The sequence below is a fragment of the Leiobunum rupestre genome, chromosome 5 (genome assembly GCF_980474605.1).
Source record: "Leiobunum rupestre chromosome 5, qqLeiRupe1.1.hap1, whole genome shotgun sequence".
Lineage (NCBI taxonomy): Eukaryota > Metazoa > Arthropoda > Arachnida > Opiliones > Sclerosomatidae > Leiobunum > Leiobunum rupestre.
Window position 1 is genome coordinate 31,165,678 of NC_143388.1, and position 21,534 is coordinate 31,187,211.

Genomic DNA, 21,534 nt, shown 5'->3' on the forward strand with positions numbered 1-21,534 from the left:
ATAAGAATTTCTTATGAAATAAGTATCCATATGGTCATTTCCATTGTCGCAAATTTCCCGCCAAACCTTTAAATTCCTAAAGTTCAACAGAACATTATTACATTGAGCATAGAAATTGAAATTCAGAGTGTGAATCATCAGATTTTGCTAGCTTTAAAAAATAAAAAGGGCCCCAAAATCCTTCCAAGGGCCCAAAAAATAAAAATTGAAGGCCCCATAACCCAAATATATTTTTTCTGTGTTTTTGGAAATCAGTGGAAGCCTGATAATAATCAGCTAGACTAATACCCTTTGCACCACTAACAATTGCAAGTCATCCAGCGACTTTCAATGACATTAATTCGGGTAACCGGGTTAAATTGCGTAGACTAAGGAATACGTTTTTTGAGCCACACAAGTTTTCACCAACAACTCAAAAGTTCCCAAAGAACACTTTAAGCAAATGAGCTTATTTAATCAACTTTCATTAGCGTGCTTGCGTTATTTTGTATTAATAAATAAATTAAAAAATTAGATTTATTGTTAATATATACTTTGTTTCACGACAAAATATTGCCAACACCATTTTCTTTTTAAATTATTGGTACGGTTTGAAAGTAGTAATATCCAACCTCAATATAGTTTTTTTCTCAAAATATGAAACGAAATTTTTAAATATTCTGAGAATTATTTGTAAAATAGAGAAAACCACACTGTAGAAATGACATTTTTAATATTCGTAGTGTCATAAGCCTCATAAAATCCATAAGTATGACAATTAGCAAAACTTAAGACGAAACGTATTATCAGAGTTATTAACAAAGAACCCCCGAGTGTCAAAATATACTACTAACTAGAAAGATAATTTACTACGCAGTTCCGTTCAAGTGGAAGCCGGACCCAGGGAAAATATTAATTTCTTGCCCCTATAAATCCGTACCTATTAGGGGAAAAATATACATTTTAAGGGTGAAGTATACCTCGTTTGTTCCGAATCAGGCCCCTAGGCCGCACGGGCCCCGGTAATTGTTACCGGCTTCCCCCCTCTCTTTTCGGGTCCAGAGGCTCCATGGGCCCCGGTAATTGTTACCGCCTCCCCCCTTTTCGTTTCGGGCCCCGAGGCTGCACGGGCCCTGGTAATTGGTACCAGCTTCCCCCCTCTCTTTTCGGGCCCCGAGGCCACACAGGCCCCGGTAATTGTTACCGGCTTCCCCCCCTCTCTTTTCGGTACCCGAGGCTGCACGGGCCCCGGTAATTGTTACCAGCTTCCCCCCTCTCGTTTCGGTACCCGAGGCTGCACGGGCCCCAGTAATTGTTACCGGCTTCCCCCCTCTCTTTTCGGTACCCGAGGCTGCACGGGCCCCGTTAATTGTTACCAGCTTCCCCCCTCTCGTTTCGGACCCCGAGGCCACACAGGCCCCGGTAATTGTTACCAGCTTCCCCCCTCTCGTTTCGGGCCCCGAGGCCACACAGGCCCCGGTAATTGTTACCGGCTTCCCCCCTCTCTTTTCGGTACCCGAGGCTGCACGGGCCCCGGTAATTGGTACCAGCTTCCCCCCTCTCGTTTCGGGCCCCGAGGCTGCACGGGCCCCGGTAATTGTTACCGGCTTCCCCCCTTTCCGTTCGGGCCCCGGTAATTGTTACCGGCTTCCCCCCTTTCCGTTCGGGCCCCGGTAATTGTTACCGGCTTCCCCCCTTTCCGTTCGGGCCCCGGTAATTGTTACCGGCTTCCCCCCTTTAAGTTCAGGCAACGGTAATTGTTACCGGCTTCCCCCCTTTCCGTTCAGGCAACGGTAATTGTTACCGGCTTCCCCCCTCTCTTTTCGGTACCCGAGGCTGCACGGGCCCCGGTAATTGGTACCAGCTTCCCCCCTCTCTTTTCGGGTCCAGAGGCTGCACGGGCCCCGGTAATTGTTACCGGCTTCCCCCCTTTCCGTTCGGGCCCCGGTAATTGTTACCGGCTTCCCCCCTCTCTTTTCGGGTCCAGAGGCTGCACGGGCCCCGGTAATTGTTACCGGCTTCCCCCCTTTCCGTTCGGGCCCCGGTAATTGTTACCGGCTTCCCCCCTTTCCGTTCGGGCCCCGGTAATTGTTACCGGCTTCCCCCCTTTCCGTTCAGGCAACGGTAATTGTTACCGGCTTCCCCCCTTTCCGTTCAGGCAACGGTAATTGTTACTGGCTTCCCCCCTCTCTTTTCGGTACCCGAGGCTGCACGGGCCCCGGTAATTGGTACCAGCTTCCCCCCTCTCTTTTCGGGTCCAGAGGCTGCACGGGCCCCGGTAATTGTTACCGGCTTCCCCCCTTTCCGTTCGGGCCCCGGTAATTGTTACCGGCTTCCCCCCTCTCTTTTCGGGTCCAGAGGCTGCACGGGCCCCGGTAATTGTTACCGGCTTCCCCCCTTTCCGTTCGGGCCCCGGTAATTGTTACCGGCTTCCCCCCTCTCTTTTCGGGTCCAGAGGCTGCACGGGCCCCGGTAATTGTTACCGGCTTCCCCCCTTTCCGTTCGGGCCCCGGTAATTGTTACCGGCTTCCCCCCTCTCTTTTCGGGTCCAGAGGCTGCACGGGCCCCGGTAATTGTTACCGGCTTCCCCCCTTTCCGTTCGGGCCCCGGTAATTGTTACCGGCTTCCCCCCTTTCCGTTCGGGCCCCGGTAATTGTTACCGGCTTCCCCCCTTTCCGTTCGGGCCCCGGTAATTGTTACCGGCTTCCCCCCTTTCCGTTCAGGCAACGGTAATTGTTACCGGCTTCCCCCCTTTCCGTTCAGGCAACGGTAATTGTTACTGGCTTCCCCCCTCTCTTTTCGGGCCTGGTCAAACCTGGGCGGGAGTGTCATAGTCGAGAGTAGTTCGGTAAAATTAGCCTTAAAACAAAGTGTCATCCTTATTTTTATTATGTTACTTATGGCAGTGTATGTATCCTTTTTAGCGCGCGAGTATCGACACATTTTTTTATTAAATCCGATATTATTGACTTGGTAATACAGCCAACTTAGTCCTCTGTAGAAGCCCCTTCTACCCCTATCGCCCCCCCCCCCCCGGTATAATCTTCAAAGGCGGCATATGGTTAAGGATTAGTCAATCTGCCTTTTATCCGACTCTCTTTGCAGCGTGTCAATCGCCGAACAGGGATCAAGTTGGCCCTTTTTTTCCCCAATCTGCCGAATTTGTAATTCGATACCAGCGGCCGCGATATGAATAAATCAGCATCACCATGTCCTCCTACGCAACCACCCAACCAGCCTCGCAACCACCCAACCAACGCCGCGGATAACGTACGACATAATGATAGAAATTAACCGATATCAAAAGTTTTGTACGAGATATTTCACGCAATTTATAAGCCGTCAAAAAATTAAATGGTGTGTGCTTTTCAACACGAGGTTGAATCAACGAGCGAACAGTTTGAGAAGAAAAATAGTTTAAAATCATTATTTGTAATTTGAAGAAAGATAACGTAGTTAAATTTAATGAATATTCATTACATTACATTACATTACAAGAAAATTGTCCATCAATTAGGAAAAAAATATACATATGTAATATAATTTGAAAAAGTCAATTAAGTAACTAAAAAACATCAAATAAATTATTAAAAAAATCACAATAAACGTTATTTCCAAAATTATCAAATAAATTATTTAAAAAACATCAAATAAATAATTTAAAAATATCAAATAATTTATTTAAAAATATCAAACAAATATTTTAAAAATATCAAATAAATTTTTAAAAACATCAAATAAATTATTTAAAAAACGTCAAATTAATTATTTAAAAATATCAAATAAATTATTTAAATCAAACAAATAATTTAACTCAAAAAATGGTTTAAAAACATCCAATAAATTATTTAAAAAATTATAAAAATGCTATTTCAAAAATTATAAAATAAGTAATTTCAAAACACAACAAATAATTTCCAAAAACAACAAATATGTAATTTCGAAAAACATTAAATAAGTTATTTAAAAAAAATATCATTTGAGTTATTTCAAACAACACCAAATAATTTTTTTCACAAAACATCAAATAAGTTACTTTATTAAACAACACCAAATAATTTATTTCATAAAACATCAAATAAGTTACTTTATTAAACATCAAAAAATTATTTAAATAATTGCTCTCAAATTGTCCCAAACTAATAGAATTATTTCCGCCATTCGTTAATGTCACTGCTTATTAAAAAAAATCCAAGTGGAACATTAGGCTCGAAAAGTCATTTTTCATCGTGTCATTTAGTTGACGTTAGAGTCATCCGCTATTACACTCAAAGGCGGCCCGATACCGAAATTAATCTTTGTTCAGATTCAGGTGACTACAAGACCGACTTATGTAAAAACTACAGGAAACTCATCGCTCACTTCAGAACGAAGATTTTGACATTTAGGTCCACTGTTTATCGCCTTTATCCTGATATATCGATTATAACTTAGAAAAAACAGACTGTACCCTCTTCCCGCCTTTGACGTCGGTATCCGGTGATCTTGGGACTGGAGAGTATAGATAATTTTGGGGGATGGGAGGAGAGTAGCTTGACATGTTTGCCATTGGTCTCCATTTCACCATATTGAAATTTCACGTTCGTCTGTTTATCGAGACGCTCAGCGGGCAGTCGCCAGTAAGGATTTCCCGACGAAATTCCGCTTTCCTCCACACTGCCAAGTGACCTCGTCTTCGGGAGAGTGTCAACAGTAGATTCCCTGACGCCATCTTTTGACGGGCCTTGTCACGCGTTTCCTTATCACGCGAAAATACAATGTACCCTGGAAAACTAAAGTCGCTTCGTGATGAGTAGACCTCTCGTTGTTTGTGGCGTTTTCGGTGGACAGATGAGTTACCAGCTGTTACACCCTTGGCAATATTTTGGGACTTTATTATTTGATTAGTTCAATTAGTTTGTCCACCAAACTTGTTCAACTAATTGTCAGTGAATTATACAGTGTGAACAGCCAAACGTTGGTACACTTTTTGGTGGACCATCAAGCTACGATATTTGGTTTGAGATATACAACTGTTTGAAATTCAACCAATTAAATTAAGCTATTCTTTAAGGTCATTAACGCTGGGACTTAATTTAGGTGACCGAGTTACAATGCGCAAGTAGGATGGTAGCAAGCCCCGCAAGCAACGCGAGCCAACAGCTCCCTACACTAACTATTATCGATAACCTCGACAAGTTTTTATGGAAGAGCTCGGCGGAAAACCCCTTTAACCAGTTTAATATTGTTGTTATCGAAATAGCAGACATAATTAATTTTGAATCTGTTCCATTGCGCCGAATCCCATTCGACTGAACCCAATCCCATTCGACCGAAAAAGCCGGACTTTGGCGGATTTAGGATTCGGTCTAATGGGATTGTCCCATTCGACCGAAAAACCCGCACTTCTCCGGGTTTAGGATTCGGTTTTAATAGTTTCAGCATCTGTCAGAACAGCATGCAGTGTTACCTAACCTAACCTAAGGTAGAAAGAAAAACTATTTTTTTTGCGGTCGCTCAATTGTGAATATTGCGTTGGTCGTTTAGAAAAATACAAAACCCGCCTTTGGGCTAATTTCATCAAAAACATTGGCGGAATTCGGTCGAATGGGATTCGGAACAATGGGAAGATACCTTAATTTTTACAGGCTAAACTTCATTTCTGAAATATACGATAAACTCATTGGAGGGAGCCAAATCTTTAGCAATTCAATATAAACGCATTGTTTGATGGTTAGGAGGTTGACCAACAAATTGGTATATTGGATATGAACAACTAATTTGGGACCAATAAAATTGCATAGTCTGAACGATATTTAAGTTATAAATAGTTCATTGGCCGAGCGAAGTGAGATCAACTACTCTACTACTACTTTTTTAAGTTTCTTAAAAAAAGGTCACAAAAATCTTCAAATGCCTCATTTAGGGTCTCACAGTTGGTCTTCTTACTAAAAGAGCGTATTTAAAGGGAGTATGATGGTGGATCAACAAATTTCACGTTTCCACCACCAGGGACAGAAGCTAGGAATTATTGTCGCTAGTTAAGGGGGAAGACTACAGTGGCCATTGTCTACTTTCGTGCTATTTCAAGCTGAACTCTTTTAATTTTGTATTTTAACTTACAAAATTAATATTTAGGTGTAGAACAGCCTCTTGTTTAGTGCTTAAAATAATTTTGACAATTTTAAATTTAAAAGTATTTAAGTTATTACGTTTTAATTCGGACCCCCGGAGCTAAACAAGTTGGGCAAGTGCCCAAACTACCCTTTAGTTAGGACCTTATATCTCGTTAACTATTAATATTAGAATTATCCAAATTATTTTAAGCACTAGAGGAAGGTTCAGCCTAATAAGAAAAATAAAATTCAATTATGTAAGTGTTAAAACAGAAACGTTCAGCTTGAACGAAAAAGAGGCTTTTACTGTATTCTTCCCCCTTAAGAACAAGTCGTTGCACCTGTTAGCAAACGATTTTTAGATTTAGGTGAGGGGTTGAACAAATGAAAATGGTTACCAAATTGGATTCCACTAAATTCTGCTTCATTTTTGTACGTAATATTGAATCACAAAATCCTTTTTGGTTTCAATCTGAGATTTTGAGATTTAAAATGTATAGCTGTGCAGTAAACCTTGTTTTCAATAAATGTGTTCAACTTAATTTTTCTTTGCAAAGGAAAATTTATCATTATTTTTTTAGTAAAAATTGTAGCGTAAAAACTAATCAGGGTGTTTCAAAAGGTGATGAAAAAAATTGAAGGAGTTGTAGGGGGTGAGTTGAGAAGTATGCCCGTTTTTCCCCCATTTTCCTACGATGAGTTAAAAGAGCGCCAGAGAGCTTCAAAGTGTGGCCTACTAGCCCCTGGAAGTAGGCTGCAACAGGCGCAAAACCAAGCAGCAGGGACATTAAATACTGTTTAAGTTTACTTTTTTACGCTAGTTACCTCGATTTGTTTACAAAGTCGTTTTTTACTCATCACACGAACCCAAACCTTAACGTTCGCATTGCCCTGCTGCTTGGTTTGGCAACTGTTACAGCCTGCTTCCAGGGGCTAGTAGGCCACACATTGAAACTCACTGGCGCTCTTTTAACTCATCGTTGGAAAATGGTAAAAACAGGTATACTTCTCAACTCACCCCCTACAACTCCTTAAAATTTTGCATAACCTTTTTGGAACACCCTGTAAACGAAACAACTAGGTGCAAAATCGAACTTCCTGTACGAATTTTGTTTTTAACAAATTTCCCCTTCATATTTGTCGGGGTCGTGACAACGTCCATACGTTAATAATGCGCCTTTAAACTAGTTCACCTTCCCACTTCATTATAATTTCCAGGCGCGTGTAGCCAGGCTTACTAGGATAGTCCGCTTACATTTCGCAGAGCGGTGTTAACTCCAGCCGGGCACGTAAGCCAGCTACCAGGCGAACCTATAGCTGAGAAGACACACTCCCTCGTAACAATGCTTGGAAGTTCTTCTTTTTGAAGTTGGCCGCGAACAAAGCCCGGAAACGTGTCCGGGGCAGCAGGCACGTGACCCCTCGCGTCTCTCTCTCTCTTTTCTCGCCGTAGCGGCGGTCATCGCTACAATGCGCCCACGGATAAAAAGGGATCGTCAGAGGCTGAGGGAGCCAGCTTGTTATTCTTGGATCGATGCTTCCAGGAGAAGGATGCTTTGCCGAGGGAAAAAAAGGTTCCGAATCCCGCTTTCGCTTTTCTCCGGCACGTGACGCCGAGTGGGAAGGTTACCGGTTTTGAATACCCTTGTCAGCGGAGGTTTTCGGTCAACTGGGCTCGTACGGTCGTGGGCGGTACTTCGACTGACGCCCATTGGAGCGGAATTGCGCCATCGGGGCTTATTTTGGGCGATTCTCTCGTGGCCAGGTATTATAGAGCGGACGCCTCGTCCGGAGAAATATTTTATCGCTTTCATTAATAAGACAAAGTTCACTTATTTCGTTTGAACTCGACTGGCAAATCTACTTTGTTTTGTGGGTTAAAAGTAGTTTTTTCACACGGAACTAAGTTTTTCATACTAATTTTAATAATGTGGGTTGAAACAATTAATACCCATAAAAGTATTATAGTGAGACCAGATTTCTTTATTATGTTTGTATGCCAATATTAGAAATTGCTAAATATATAGGACTATTGTCATGTTTGTATGGAAGGTTTAGCAAGTACTAAATATATAGGGTTATTGTCATGTTTGTATGGAAGTTTTAGCAAGTGCTAAATATATAGAGTTATTGTCATGTTTGTATGGAAGTTTTAGCTAGTGATAAATATATAGGATTATTATCATGTTTGTATGGAAGTTTTAGCAATTGCTAAAGGTATGGGAGTATTGTCATGACACTAGGTTTATCTGTTATGTTTGTATGTCAATATTAGCAAGTGCTAAACAAGGGCGTAACCAGGATTTTATTTCAGGGGGGGTTTTGAGGGAAAATTTCAAGGGGGGGGTGTTGACGGAAGTTTCACTGATTTTTATTAGGCACCTCCCCCCCCAGTCATCAGCATTTCAGGGGGGGGGGGTTGAACCCCCAAAACCTCCCCCTTAAATACGCCCTTGGTGCTAAATATATAAGGTTATTGTCATGTTTGTATGTAAGTTTTAGCAAGTGCTAAATATAAAGGTAATTGTCATGATTGTATGGAAGTTTTAGCAAGTGCTAAAGGTATGGGAGTATTGTCATGACACCGGGTTTATCTGTTATGTTTGTATGCCAATGTTAGCAAGTGCTAAATATATAGGGTTATTGTCATGTTTGTATGCCAATGTTAGCAAGTGCTAAATATATAGGGTTATTGTCATGTTTATATGGAAGTTTTAGCAAGTGCTAAATATATAGGGTTATTGTCATGTTTGTATGCCAATGTTAGCAAGTGCTAAATATATAGGGTTATTGTCATGTTTGTATGCCAATGTTAGCAAGTGCTAAATATATAGGGTTATTGTCATGTTTATATGGAAGTTTTAGCAAGTGCTAAATATATAGGGTTATTGTCATGTTTGTATGCCAATGTTAGCAAGTGCTAAATATATAGGGTTATTGTCATGTTTATATGGAAGTTTTAGCAAGTGCTAAATATATAGGATTATTGTCATGTTTGTATGGAAGTTTTAGCAAGTACTAAATATATAGGGTTATTGTCATGTTTGTATGGAAGTTTTAGCAAGTGCTAAATATATAGGGTTATTGTCATGTTTGTATGGAAGTTTTAGCAAGTGATAAATATATAGGATTATTGTCATGTTTGTATGGAAGTTTTAGCAAGTGCTAAATGTATAGGGTTATTGTCATGTTTGTATGGAAGTTTTAGCAAGTGCTAAATGTATAGGGTTATTGTCATGTTTGTATGGAAGTTTTAGCAAGTGCTAAATGTATAGCGTTATTGTCATGTTTGTATGGAAGTTTTAGCAAGTGCTAAATGTATAGGGTTATTGTCATGTTTGTATGGAAGTTTTAGCAAGTGCTAAATGTATAGGTTTATTGTCATGTTTGTATGGAAGTTTTAGCAAGTGCTAAATGTATAGGGTTATTGTCATGTTTGTATGGAAGTTTTAGCAAGTGCTAAATGTATAGGTTTATTGTCATGTTTGTATGGAAGTTTTAGCAAGTGCTAAATATATAGGTTTATTGTCATGTTTGTATGGAAGTTTTAGCAAGTGCTAAATGTATAGGTTTATTGTCATGTTTGTATGGAAGTTTTAGCAAGTGCTAAATGTATATTGTTATTGTCATATGTGTATGGAAGTTTTAGCAAGTGCTAAATGTATGGGAGTATTGTCATGACACTAGGTTTATCTGTTATGTTTGTATGTCAATATTAGCAAGTGCTAAACAAGGGCGTATCCAGGATTTTATTTCAGGGGGGTTTTGAGGGAAAATTTCCAGGGGGGGGGTGCTGACGGAAGTTTCACTGATTTTTATTAGGCACCTCCCCCCCCCCAGTGATCAGCATTTCGGGGGGGGGGGGTTTAAACCCCCAAAACCTCCCCCTTAAATACGCCCTTGGTGATAAATATAAAGGTAATTGTCATGATTGTATGGAAGTTTTAGCAAGTGCTAAAGGTATGGGAGTATTGTCATGACACCAGGTTTATCTGTTATGTTTGTATGCCAATGTTAGCAAGTGCTAAATATATAGGGTTATTGTCATGTTGGTATGCCAATGTTAGCAAGTGCTAAATATATAGGGTTATTGTCATGTTTATATGGAAGTTTTAGCAAGTGCTAAATATATAGGGTTATTGTCATGTTTGTATGCCAATGTTAGCAAGTGCTAAATATATAGGGTTATTGTCATGTTTATATGGAAGTTTTAGCAAGTGCTAAATATATAGGATTATTGTCATGTTTGTATGGAAGTTTTAGCAAGTACTAAATATATAGGGTTATTGTCATGTTTGTATGGAAGTTTTAGCAAGTGCTAAATATATAGGGTTATTGTCATGTTTGTATGGAAGTTTTAGCAAGTGATAAATATATAGGATTATTGTCATGTTTGTATGGAAGTTTTAGCAAGTGCTAAATGTATAGGGTTATTGTCATGTTTGTATGGAAGTTTTAGCAAGTGCTAAATGTATAGGGTTATTGTCATGTTTGTATGGAAGTTTTAGCAAGTGCTAAATGTATAGCGTTATTGTCATGTTTGTATGGAAGTTTTAGCAAGTGCTAAATGAATAGGGTTATTGTCATGTTTGTATGGAAGTTTTAACAAGTGCTAAATGTATAGGTTTATTGTCATGGTTGTATGGAAGTTTTAGCAAGTGCTAAATGTATAGGTTTATTGTCATGTTTGTATGGAAGTTTTAGCAAGTGCTAAATGTATAGGTTTATTGTCATGTTTGTATGGAAGTTTTAGCAAGTGCTAAATATATAGGATTATTGTCCTGTTTGTATGGAAGTTTTAGCAAGTGATAAATGTATAGGTTTATTGTCATGTTTGTATGGAAGTTTTAGCAAGTGCTAAATGTATAGGTTTATTGTCATGTTTGTATGGAAGTTTTAGCAAGTGCTAAATGTATATTGTTATTGTCATATGTGTATGGAAGTTTTAGCAAGTGCTAAATGTATGGGAGTATTGTCATGACACTAGGTTTATCTGTTATGTTTGTATGTCAATATTAGCAAGTGCTAAATATATAAGGTTATTGTCATGTTTGTATGTAAGTTTTAGCAAGTGCTAAATATAAAGGACTATTGTCATGTTTGTATGGAAGTTTTAGCAAGTACTAAATATATATTATTATTGTCATGTTTGTATGGAAGTTTTAGCAAGTACTAAATATATAGGGTTATTGTCATGTTTGTATGGAAGTTTTAGCAAGTGCTAAATATATAGAGTTATTGTCATGTTTGTATGGAAGTTTTAGCTAGTGATAAATATATAGGATTATTATCATGTTTGTATGGAAGTTTTAGCAATTGCTAAAGGTATGGGAGTATTGTCATGACACTAGGTTTATCTGTTATGTTTGTATGTCAATATTAGCAAGTGCTAAACAAGGGCGTATCCAGGATTTTATTTCAGGGGGGTTTTGAGGGAAAATTTCAAGGGGGGGGTGCTGACGGAAGTTTCACTGATTTTTATTAGGCACCTCCCCCCCCCCCCAGTCATCAGCATTTCGGGGGGGGGGGTTTGAACCCCCAAAACCTCCCCCTTAAATACGCCCTTGGTGCTAAATATATAAGGTTATTGTCATGTTTGTATGTAAGTTTTAGCAAGTGCTAAATATAAAGGTAATTGTCATGATTGTATGGAAGTTTTAGCAAGTGCTAAAGGTATGGGAGTATTGTCATGACACCAGGTTTATCTGTTATGTTTGTATGCCAATGTTAGCAAGTGCTAAATACATAGGGTTATTGTCATGTTTGTATGCCAATGTTAGCAAGTGCTAAATATATAGGGTTATTGTCATGTTTATATGGAAGTTTTAGCAAGTGCTAAATATATAGGGTTATTGTCATGTTTGTATGCCAATGTTAGCAAGTGCTAAATATATAGGGTTATTGTCATGTTTATATGGAAGTTTTAGCAAGTGCTAAATATATAGGATTATTGTCATGTTTGTATGGAAGTTTTAGCAAGTACTAAATATATAGGGTTATTGTCATGTGTGTATGGAAGTTTTAGCAAGTGCTAAATATATAGGGTTATTGTCATGTTTGTATGGAAGTTTTAGCAAGTGATAAATATATAGGATTATTGTCATGTTTGTATGGAAGTTTTAGCAAGTGCTAAATGTATAGGGTTATTGTCATGTTTGTATGGAAGTTTTAGCAAGTGCTAAATGTATAGGGTTATTGTCATGTTTGTATGGAAGTTTTAGCAAGTGCTAAATGTATAGCGTTATTGTCATGTTTGTATGGAAGTTTTAGCAAGTGCTAAATGTATAGGGTTATTGTCATGTTTGTATGGAAGTTTTAGCAAGTCCTAAATGTATAGGTTTATTGTCATGTTTGTATGGAAGTTTTAGCAAGTGCTAAATATATAGGATTATTGTCCTGTTTGTATGGAAGTTTTAGCAAGTGATAAATGTATAGGTTTATTGTCATGTTTGTATGGAAGTTTTAGCAAGTGCTAAATGTATAGGTTTATTGTCATGTTTGTATGGAAGTTTTAGCAAGTGCTAAATGTATATTGTTATTGTCATATGTGTATGGAAGTTTTAGCAAGTGCTAAATGTATGGGAGTATTGTCATGACACTAGGTTTATCTGTTATGTTTGTATGTCAATATTAGCAAGTGCTAAATATATAAGGTTATTGTCATGTTTGTATGTAAGTTTTAGCAAGTGCTAAATATAAAGGACTATTGTCATGTTTGTATGGAAGTTTTAGCAAGTACTAAATATATATTATTATTGTCATGTTTGTATGGAAGTTTTAGCAAGTACTAAATATATAGGGTTATTGTCATGTTTGTATGGAAGTTTTAGCAAGTGCTAAATATATAGAGTTATTGTCATGTTTGTATGGAAGTTTTAGCTAGTGATAAATATATAGGATTATTATCATGTTTGTATGGAAGTTTTAGCAATTGCTAAAGGTATGGGAGTATTGTCATGACACTAGGTTTATCTGTTATGTTTGTATGTCAATATTAGCAAGTGCTAAACAAGGGCGTATCCAGGATTTTATTTCAGCGGGGTTTTGAGGGAAAATTTCAAGGGGGGGGGGCTGACGGAAGTTTCACTGATTTTTATTAGGCACCTCCCCCCCCAGTCATCAGCATTTCGGGGGGGGGGGTTGAACCCCCAAAACCTACCCCTTAAATACGCCCTTGGTGCTAAATATATAAGGTTATTGTCATGTTTGTATGTAAGTTTTAGCAAGTGCTAAATATAAAGGTAATTGTCATGATTGTATGGAAGTTTTAGCAAGTGCTAAAGGTATGGGAGTATTGTCATGACACCAGGTTTATCTGTTATGTTTGTATGCCAATGTTAGCAAGTGCTAAATACATAGGGTTATTGTCATGTTTGTATGTAAGTTTTAGCAAGTGCTAAATATAAAGGTAATTGTCATGATTGTATGGAAGTTTTAGCAAGTGCTAAAGGTATGGGAGTATTGTCATGACACCAGGTTTATCTGTTATGTTTGTATGCCAATGTTAGCAAGTGCTAAATACATAGGGTTATTGTCATGTTTGTATGCCAATGTTAGCAAGTGCTAAATATATAGGGTTATTGTCATGTTTATATGGAAGTTTTAGCAAGTGCTAAATATATAGGGTTATTGTCATGTTTGTATGCCAATGTTAGCAAGTGCTAAATATATAGGGTTATTGTCATGTTTATATGGAAGTTTTAGCAAGTGCTAAATATATAGGATTATTGTCATGTTTGTATGGAAGTTTTAGCAAGTACTAAATATATAGGGTTATTGTCATGTTTGTATGGAAGTTTTAGCAAGTGCTAAATATATAGGGTTATTGTCATGTTTGTATGGAAGTTTTAGCAAGTGATAAATATATAGGATTATTGTCATGTTTGTATGGAAGTTTTAGCAAGTGCTAAATGTATAGGGTTATTGTCATGTTTGTATGGAAGTTTTAGCAAGTGCTAAATGTATAGGGTTATTGTCATGTTTGTATGGAAGTTTTAGCACGTGCTAAATGTATAGCGTTATTGTCATGTTTGTATGGAAGTTTTAGCAAGTGCTAAATGAATAGGGTTATTGTCATGTTTGTATGGAAGTTTTAACAAGTGCTAAATGTATAGGTTTATTGTCATGGTTGTATGGAAGTTTTAGCAAGTGCTAAATGTATAGGTTTATTGTCATGTTTGTATGGAAGTTTTAGCAAGTGCTAAATGTATAGGTTTATTGTCATGTTTGTATGGAAGTTTTAGCAAGTGCTAAATGTATAGGTTTATTGTCATGTTTGTATGGAAGTTTTAGCAAGTGCTAAATGTATATTGTTATTGTCATATGTGTATGGAAGTTTTAGCAAGTGCTAAATGTATAGGGTTATTGTCATGTTTGTATAGAGGTTTTAGCAAGTGCTAAATGTATAGGTTTATTGTCATGGTTGTATGGAAGTTTTAGCAAGTGCTAAATGTATAGGGTTATTGTCATGTTTGTATGGAAGTTTTAGCAAGTGATAAATGTATAGCATTATTGTCATGTTTGTATGGAGTTTTAGCAAGTGCTAAATGTATAGGGTTATTGTCATGTTTGTATGGAAGTTTTAGCAAGTGCTAAATATATAGGTTTATTGCCATGTTTGTATGGAAGTTTTAGCAAGTGCTAAATATATAGGATTATTGTCCTGTTTGTATGGAAGTTTTAGCAAGTGATAAATGTATAGGTTTATTGTCATGGTTGTATGGAAGTTTTAGCAAGTGCTAAATGTATAGGTTTATTGCCATGTTTGTATGGAAGTTTTAGCAAGTGCTAAATATATAGGGTTATTGTCATGTTTGTATGGAAGTTTTAGCAAGTGCTCTGAGCATTCTCCAAAATGGAAGGATCTAATTTAATGGCAGCTAATATTCTAATCAGTTTACTTGATGCCGAAGAAAATAAACATTATGATATTTTTGTGGACGAAAATGAAATTCAGAGAATACAGAAATTTAATTTAATTTCCGATGAAATCTTCTTTTAAAATTATAAATCAAACGTTTTCTTCCGTGACATTGGGTAAAAATAATATTTATTATCAAAGGCTTAGTTTACAACGCTCGTGGTATTCTCGTAAGGCGCCATCTTAAGAAGAATATTTTTACATTTGACGCTTTTTAGAGAAAAATTCTCACGTGGAACTCTTCTCAAGAGAAGAATTCCTTCTTAGAATGTTAACGCACCCCAGACTTCATTGTCTCAAATAAAAACGCAAAACGCAGGGTGTATTTAGATTATTTATTCGGCGCGTGCATCAATCAGCTGGTCGTAAAACGCCAACGGCATTCCATTTTTTTTAGCTAGGACCCGGAGCACCCTTTGAAAACAAGAAATTTTCGAATGGGAGGGGCTCGCTTTTGGCATCACGGTCGCGTCCTTTCGGGCTGCAACCGTCTCGCAGCGACGTCCCGGTAACATTATCCGGAAACTCTCCATCCCATCATTAAAAGTTGAAGCTTCCGAGGAGAGAGAGGGGGATTCTCAGAGGCTGAATGATGGAGATGGAGCGTGGAAGAAAAGAAACCCGGGGAGGGCCAAAAATGACGGGGGGGTGTTATCGCGCGTGCCTAAGGGTCGGCCAAGACAGCCATCCCAATTAGGTAACGCTGCCAAAGCTTCCTACTCTCTCTAAGGGCATATTTTTCCACGTTTCAAACGCTACGCGCTATTATTGCTACGCAGGTATATAAGAGAGTTTCGGCGTTCGCGGTTGCTTCCTAACGCGGAGGCGGTCCTCCTTTATCGCTCCGTGTAGTTGCGGAGTGGGAAGAGGGTGAGGAGTTGCGGGGACTTTCCGACTCTTGTCAGTCGCACGATGCGAAGTCGCTCTTTTTCCATTTCTTTTTTTATTTCATTCGCTGTGAAGCGTAAACGATCGAAAGTAGAACTTTCTCCTCTTGCGTATAAAAGGCGTCCTTTTCAATGGTACTTGGAGCAGTCTCTCCCTCTCTTAAGTTGTCGCCCGTTCCCGTTACTTCCTTCTACTACCTATTCCGGGTTCATTTGTATCAGAATATCTACAGTAAGCATTGCAAATTTGGTACAATATATGCGGATATTTAGCCAACGAAATTGATGCGTTTAAGCCAATATTTATATTTTATAATTACGTGTTTGTATATATTTTTGATACCTTGAGCCACCCTTTGCAAACGTGTAGGGAAAATTTGTTACCGGATTAGTAGTTAAGGTTATACGCTGGGTATTGCTTTGAAAACCGTATGTGATTACCGGTAGCTTTGTCTTCCTGGGGCTGTGATAATTAATTTTTAGACGTTTTCGTTAATTATGGTGCAAGGAATAAGTTTTAATTATTTTTGGGAAATCAATTTTAAATAATTAAATTGGCATATACAATTATTTAGTAGCTTTCAAACTATTTTGTAGTTACTTTGTAGTTTTGATATTAGTTACTTTTAAAATTTCATCGCCAGTTCTGTTATTTTGGGACTTTAAATTTTCTTATTGTTACTTTGCGACTGTCCATTTTCTTATAGTTACTTTGAGACTTTCAATTTTCTTATAGTTATTTTGCAACTTTTCATTTTCTTATAGTTACTTTGAGACTTTCAATTTTCTTATAGTTATTTTGCAACTTTTCATTTTCTTATAGTTACTTTGCGACTTTCAATTTTCTCATAGTTACTTTGCGACTTTCGATTTTCTTATAGTTACTTTGAGACTTTCAATTTTCTTAGTTACTTTGAGACTTTCGATTTTCTTATAGTTACTTTGAGACTTTCAATTTTCTTAGTTACTTTGAGACTTTCCATTTTCTTATAGTTACTTTGAAACTTTCAATTTTCTTAGTTACTTTGAGACTTTCAATATTCTTATAGTTACTTTGTGACTTTCCATTTTCTTATAGTTATATTGAGACTTTCCATATTATTTTAGTTATATTGAGACTTTCCATATTATTTTAGTTATATTGAGACTTTCCATATTATTTTAGTTATATTGAGACTTTTCATATTATTTTAGTTATATTGAGACTTTCCATATTATTTTAGTTATATTGAGACTTTTCATATTATTTTAGTTATATTGAGACTTTCCATATTATTTTAGTTACATTCAGACTTTTCATATTATTTTAGTTATATTGAGACTTTTCATATTATTTTAGTTATATTGAGACTTTCCATATTATTTTAGTTACATTCAGACTTTTCATATTATTTTAGTTATATTGAGACTTTTCATATTATTTTAGTTATATTGAGACTTTCCATATTATTTTAGTTATATTGAGACTTTCCATATTATTTTAGTTATATTGAGACTTTCCATATTATTTTAGTTATATTGAGACTTTTCATATTATTTTAGTTACATTCAGACTTTCCATATTATTTTAGTTATATTGAGACTTTTCATATTATTTTAGTTATATTGAGACTTTTCATATTATTTTAGTTATATTGAGACTTTCCATATTATTTTAGTTATATTCAGACTTTTCATATTATTTTAGTTATATTGAGACTTTTCATATTATTTTAGTTATATTGAGACTTTCCATATTATTTTAGTTACATTCAGACTTTTCATATTATTTTAGTTATATTGAGACTTTCCATATTATTTTAGTTATATTCAGACTTTTCATATTATTTTAGTTATATTGAGACTTTTCATATTATTTTAGTTACATTCAGACTTTTCATATTATTTTAGTTATATTGAGACTTTCCATATTATTTTAGTTATATTCAGACTTTTCATATTATTTTAGTTATATTGAGACTTTTCATATTATTTTAGTTATATTGAGACTTTCCATATTATTTTAGTTATATTGAGACTTTCCATATTATTTTAGTTATATTGAGACTTTTCATATTATTTTAGTTATATTGAGACTTTCCATATTATTTTAGTTATATTGAGACTTTCCATATTATTTTAGTTATATTGAGACTTTCCATATTATTTTAGTTATATTGAGACTTTTCATATTATTTTAGTTATATTGAGACTTTCCATATTATTTTAGTTATATTGAGACTTTTCATATTATTTTAGTTATATTGAGACTTTCCATATTATTTTAGTTATATTGAGACTTTCCATATTATTTTAGTTATATTGAGACTTTCCATATTATTTTAGTTATATTGAGACTTTTCATATTATTTTAGTTATATTGAGACTTTCCATATTATTTTAGTTATATTCAGACTTTTCATATTATTTTAGTTATATTGAGACTTTTCATATTATTTTAGTTATATTGAGACTTTCCATATTATTTTAGTTATATTGAGACTTTCCATATTATTTTAGTTATATTGAGACTTTCCATATTATTTTAGTTATATTGAGACTTTCCATATTATTTTAGTTATATTGAGACTTTCCATATTATTTTAGTTACATTCAGACTTTTCATATTATTTTAGTTATATTGAGACGTTTCATATTATTTTAGTTATATTGAGACTTTCCATATTATTTTAGTTATATTGAGACTTTCCATATTATTTTAGTTATATTGAGACTTTCCATATTATTTTAGTTATATTGAGACTTTCCATATTATTTTAGTTACATTCAGACTTTTCATATTATTTTAGTTATATTGAGACGTTTCATATTATTTTAGTTATATTGAGACTTTCCATATTATTTTAGTTATATTGAGACTTTCCATATTATTTTAGTTATATTGAGACTTTTCATATTATTTTAGTTATATTGAGACTTTCCATATTATTTTAGTTATATTGAGACTTTTCATATTATTTTAGTTATATTGAGACTTTCCATATTATTTTAGTTATATTGAGACTTTCCATATTATTTTAGTTATATTGAGACTTTTCATATTATTTTAGTTATATTGAGACTTTTCATATTATTTTAGTTATATTGAGACTTTTCATATTATTTTAGTTATATTGAGACTTTCCATATTATTTTAGTTATATTGAGACTTTCCATATTATTTTAGTTATATTGAGACTTTTCATATTATTTTAGTTATATTGAGACTTTCCATATTATTTTAGTTACATTCAGACTTTCCATATTATTTTAGTTATATTGAGACTTTCCATATTATTTTAGTTATATTGAGACTTTCCATATTATTTTAGTTATATTGAGACTTTCCATATTATTTTAGTTATATTGAGACTTTCCATATTATTTTAGTTATATTGAGACTTTTCATATTATTTTAGTTATATTGAGACTTTCCATATTATTTTAGTTATATTGAGACTTTTCATATTATTTTAGTTATATTGAGACTTTCCATATTATTTTAGTTATATTGAGACTTTCCATATTATTTTAGTTATATTGAGACTTTCCATATTATTTTAGTTATATTGAGACTTTTCATATTATTTTAGTTATATTGAGACTTTCCATATTATTTTAGTTATATTGAGACTTTTCATATTATTTTAGTTATATTGAGACTTTCCATATTATTTTAGTTACATTCAGACTTTTCATATTATTTTAGTTATATTGAGACTTTTCATATTATTTTAGTTATATTGAGACTTTCCATATTATTTTAGTTACATTCAGACTTTTCATATTATTTTAGTTATATTGAGACTTTTCATATTATTTTAGTTATATTGAGACTTTCCATATTATTTTAGTTATATTGAGACTTTCCATATTATTTTAGTTATATTGAGACTTTCCATATTATTTTAGTTATATTGAGACTTTTCATATTATTTTAGTTACATTCAGACTTTCCATATTATTTTAGTTATATTGAGACTTTTCATATTATTTTAGTTATATTGAGACTTTTCATATTATTTTAGTTATATTGAGACTTTCCATATTATTTTAGTTATATTCAGACTTTTCATATTATTTTAGTTATATTGAGACTTTTCATATTATTTTAGTTATATTGAGACTTTCCATATTATTTTAGTTACATTCAGACTTTTCATATTATTTTAGTTATATTGAGACTTTCCATATTATTTTAGTTATATTCAGACTTTTCATATTATTTTAGTTATATTGAGACTTTTCATATTATTTTAGTTACATTCAGACTTTTCATATTATTTTAGTTATATTGAGACTTTCCATATTATTTTAGTTATATTCAGACTTTTCATATTATTTTAGTTATATTGAGACTTTTCATATTATTTTAGTTATATTGAGACTTTCCATATTATTTTAGTTATATTGAGACTTTCCATATTATTTTAGTTATATTGAGACTTTTCATATTATTTTAGTTATATTGAGACTTTCCATATTATTTTAGTTATATTGAGACTTTCCATATTATTTTAGTTATATTGAGACTTTCCATATTATTTTAGTTATATTGAGACTTTTCATATTATTTTAGTTATATTGAGACTTTCCATATTATTTTAGTTATATTGAGACTTTTCATATTATTTTAGTTATATTGAGACTTTCCATATTATTTTAGTTATATTGAGACTTTCCATATTATTTTAGTTATATTGAGACTTTCCATATTATTTTAGTTATATTGAGACTTTTCATATTATTTTAGTTATATTGAGACTTTCCATATTATTTTAGTTATATTCAGACTTTTCATATTATTTTAGTTATATTGAGACTTTTCATATTATTTTAGTTATATTGAGACTTTCCATATTATTTTAGTTATATTGAGACTTTCCATATTATTTTAGTTATATTGAGACTTTCCATATTATTTTAGTTATATTGAGACTTTCCATATTATTTTAGTTATATTGAGACTTTCCATATTATTTTAGTTACATTCAGACTTTTCATATTATTTTAGTTATATTGAGACGTTTCATATTATTTTAGTTATATTGAGACTTTCCATATTATTTTAGTTATATTGAGACTTTCCATATTATTTTAGTTATATTGAGACTTTCCATATTATTTTAGTTATATTGAGACTTTCCATATTATTTTAGTTACATTCAGACTTTTCATATTATTTTAGTTATATTGAGACGTTTCATATTATTTTAGTTATATTGAGACTTTCCATATTATTTTAGTTATATTGAGACTTTCCATATTATTTTAGTTATATTGAGACTTTTCATATTATTTTAGTTATATTGAGACTTTCCATATTATTTTAGTTATATTGAGACTTTTCATATTATTTTAGTTATATTGAGACTTTCCATATTATTTTAGTTATATTGAGACTTTCCATATTATTTTAGTTATATTGAGACTTTTCATATTATTTTAGTTATATTGAGACTTTTCATATTATTTTAGTTATATTGAGACTTTTCATATTATTTTAGTTATATTGAGACTTTCCATATTATTTTAGTTATATTGAGACTTTCCATATTATTTTAGTTATATTGAGACTTTCCATATTATTTTAGTTATATTGAGACTTTTCATATTATTTTAGTTATATTGAGACTTTCCATATTATTTTAGTTATATTGAGACTTTTCATATT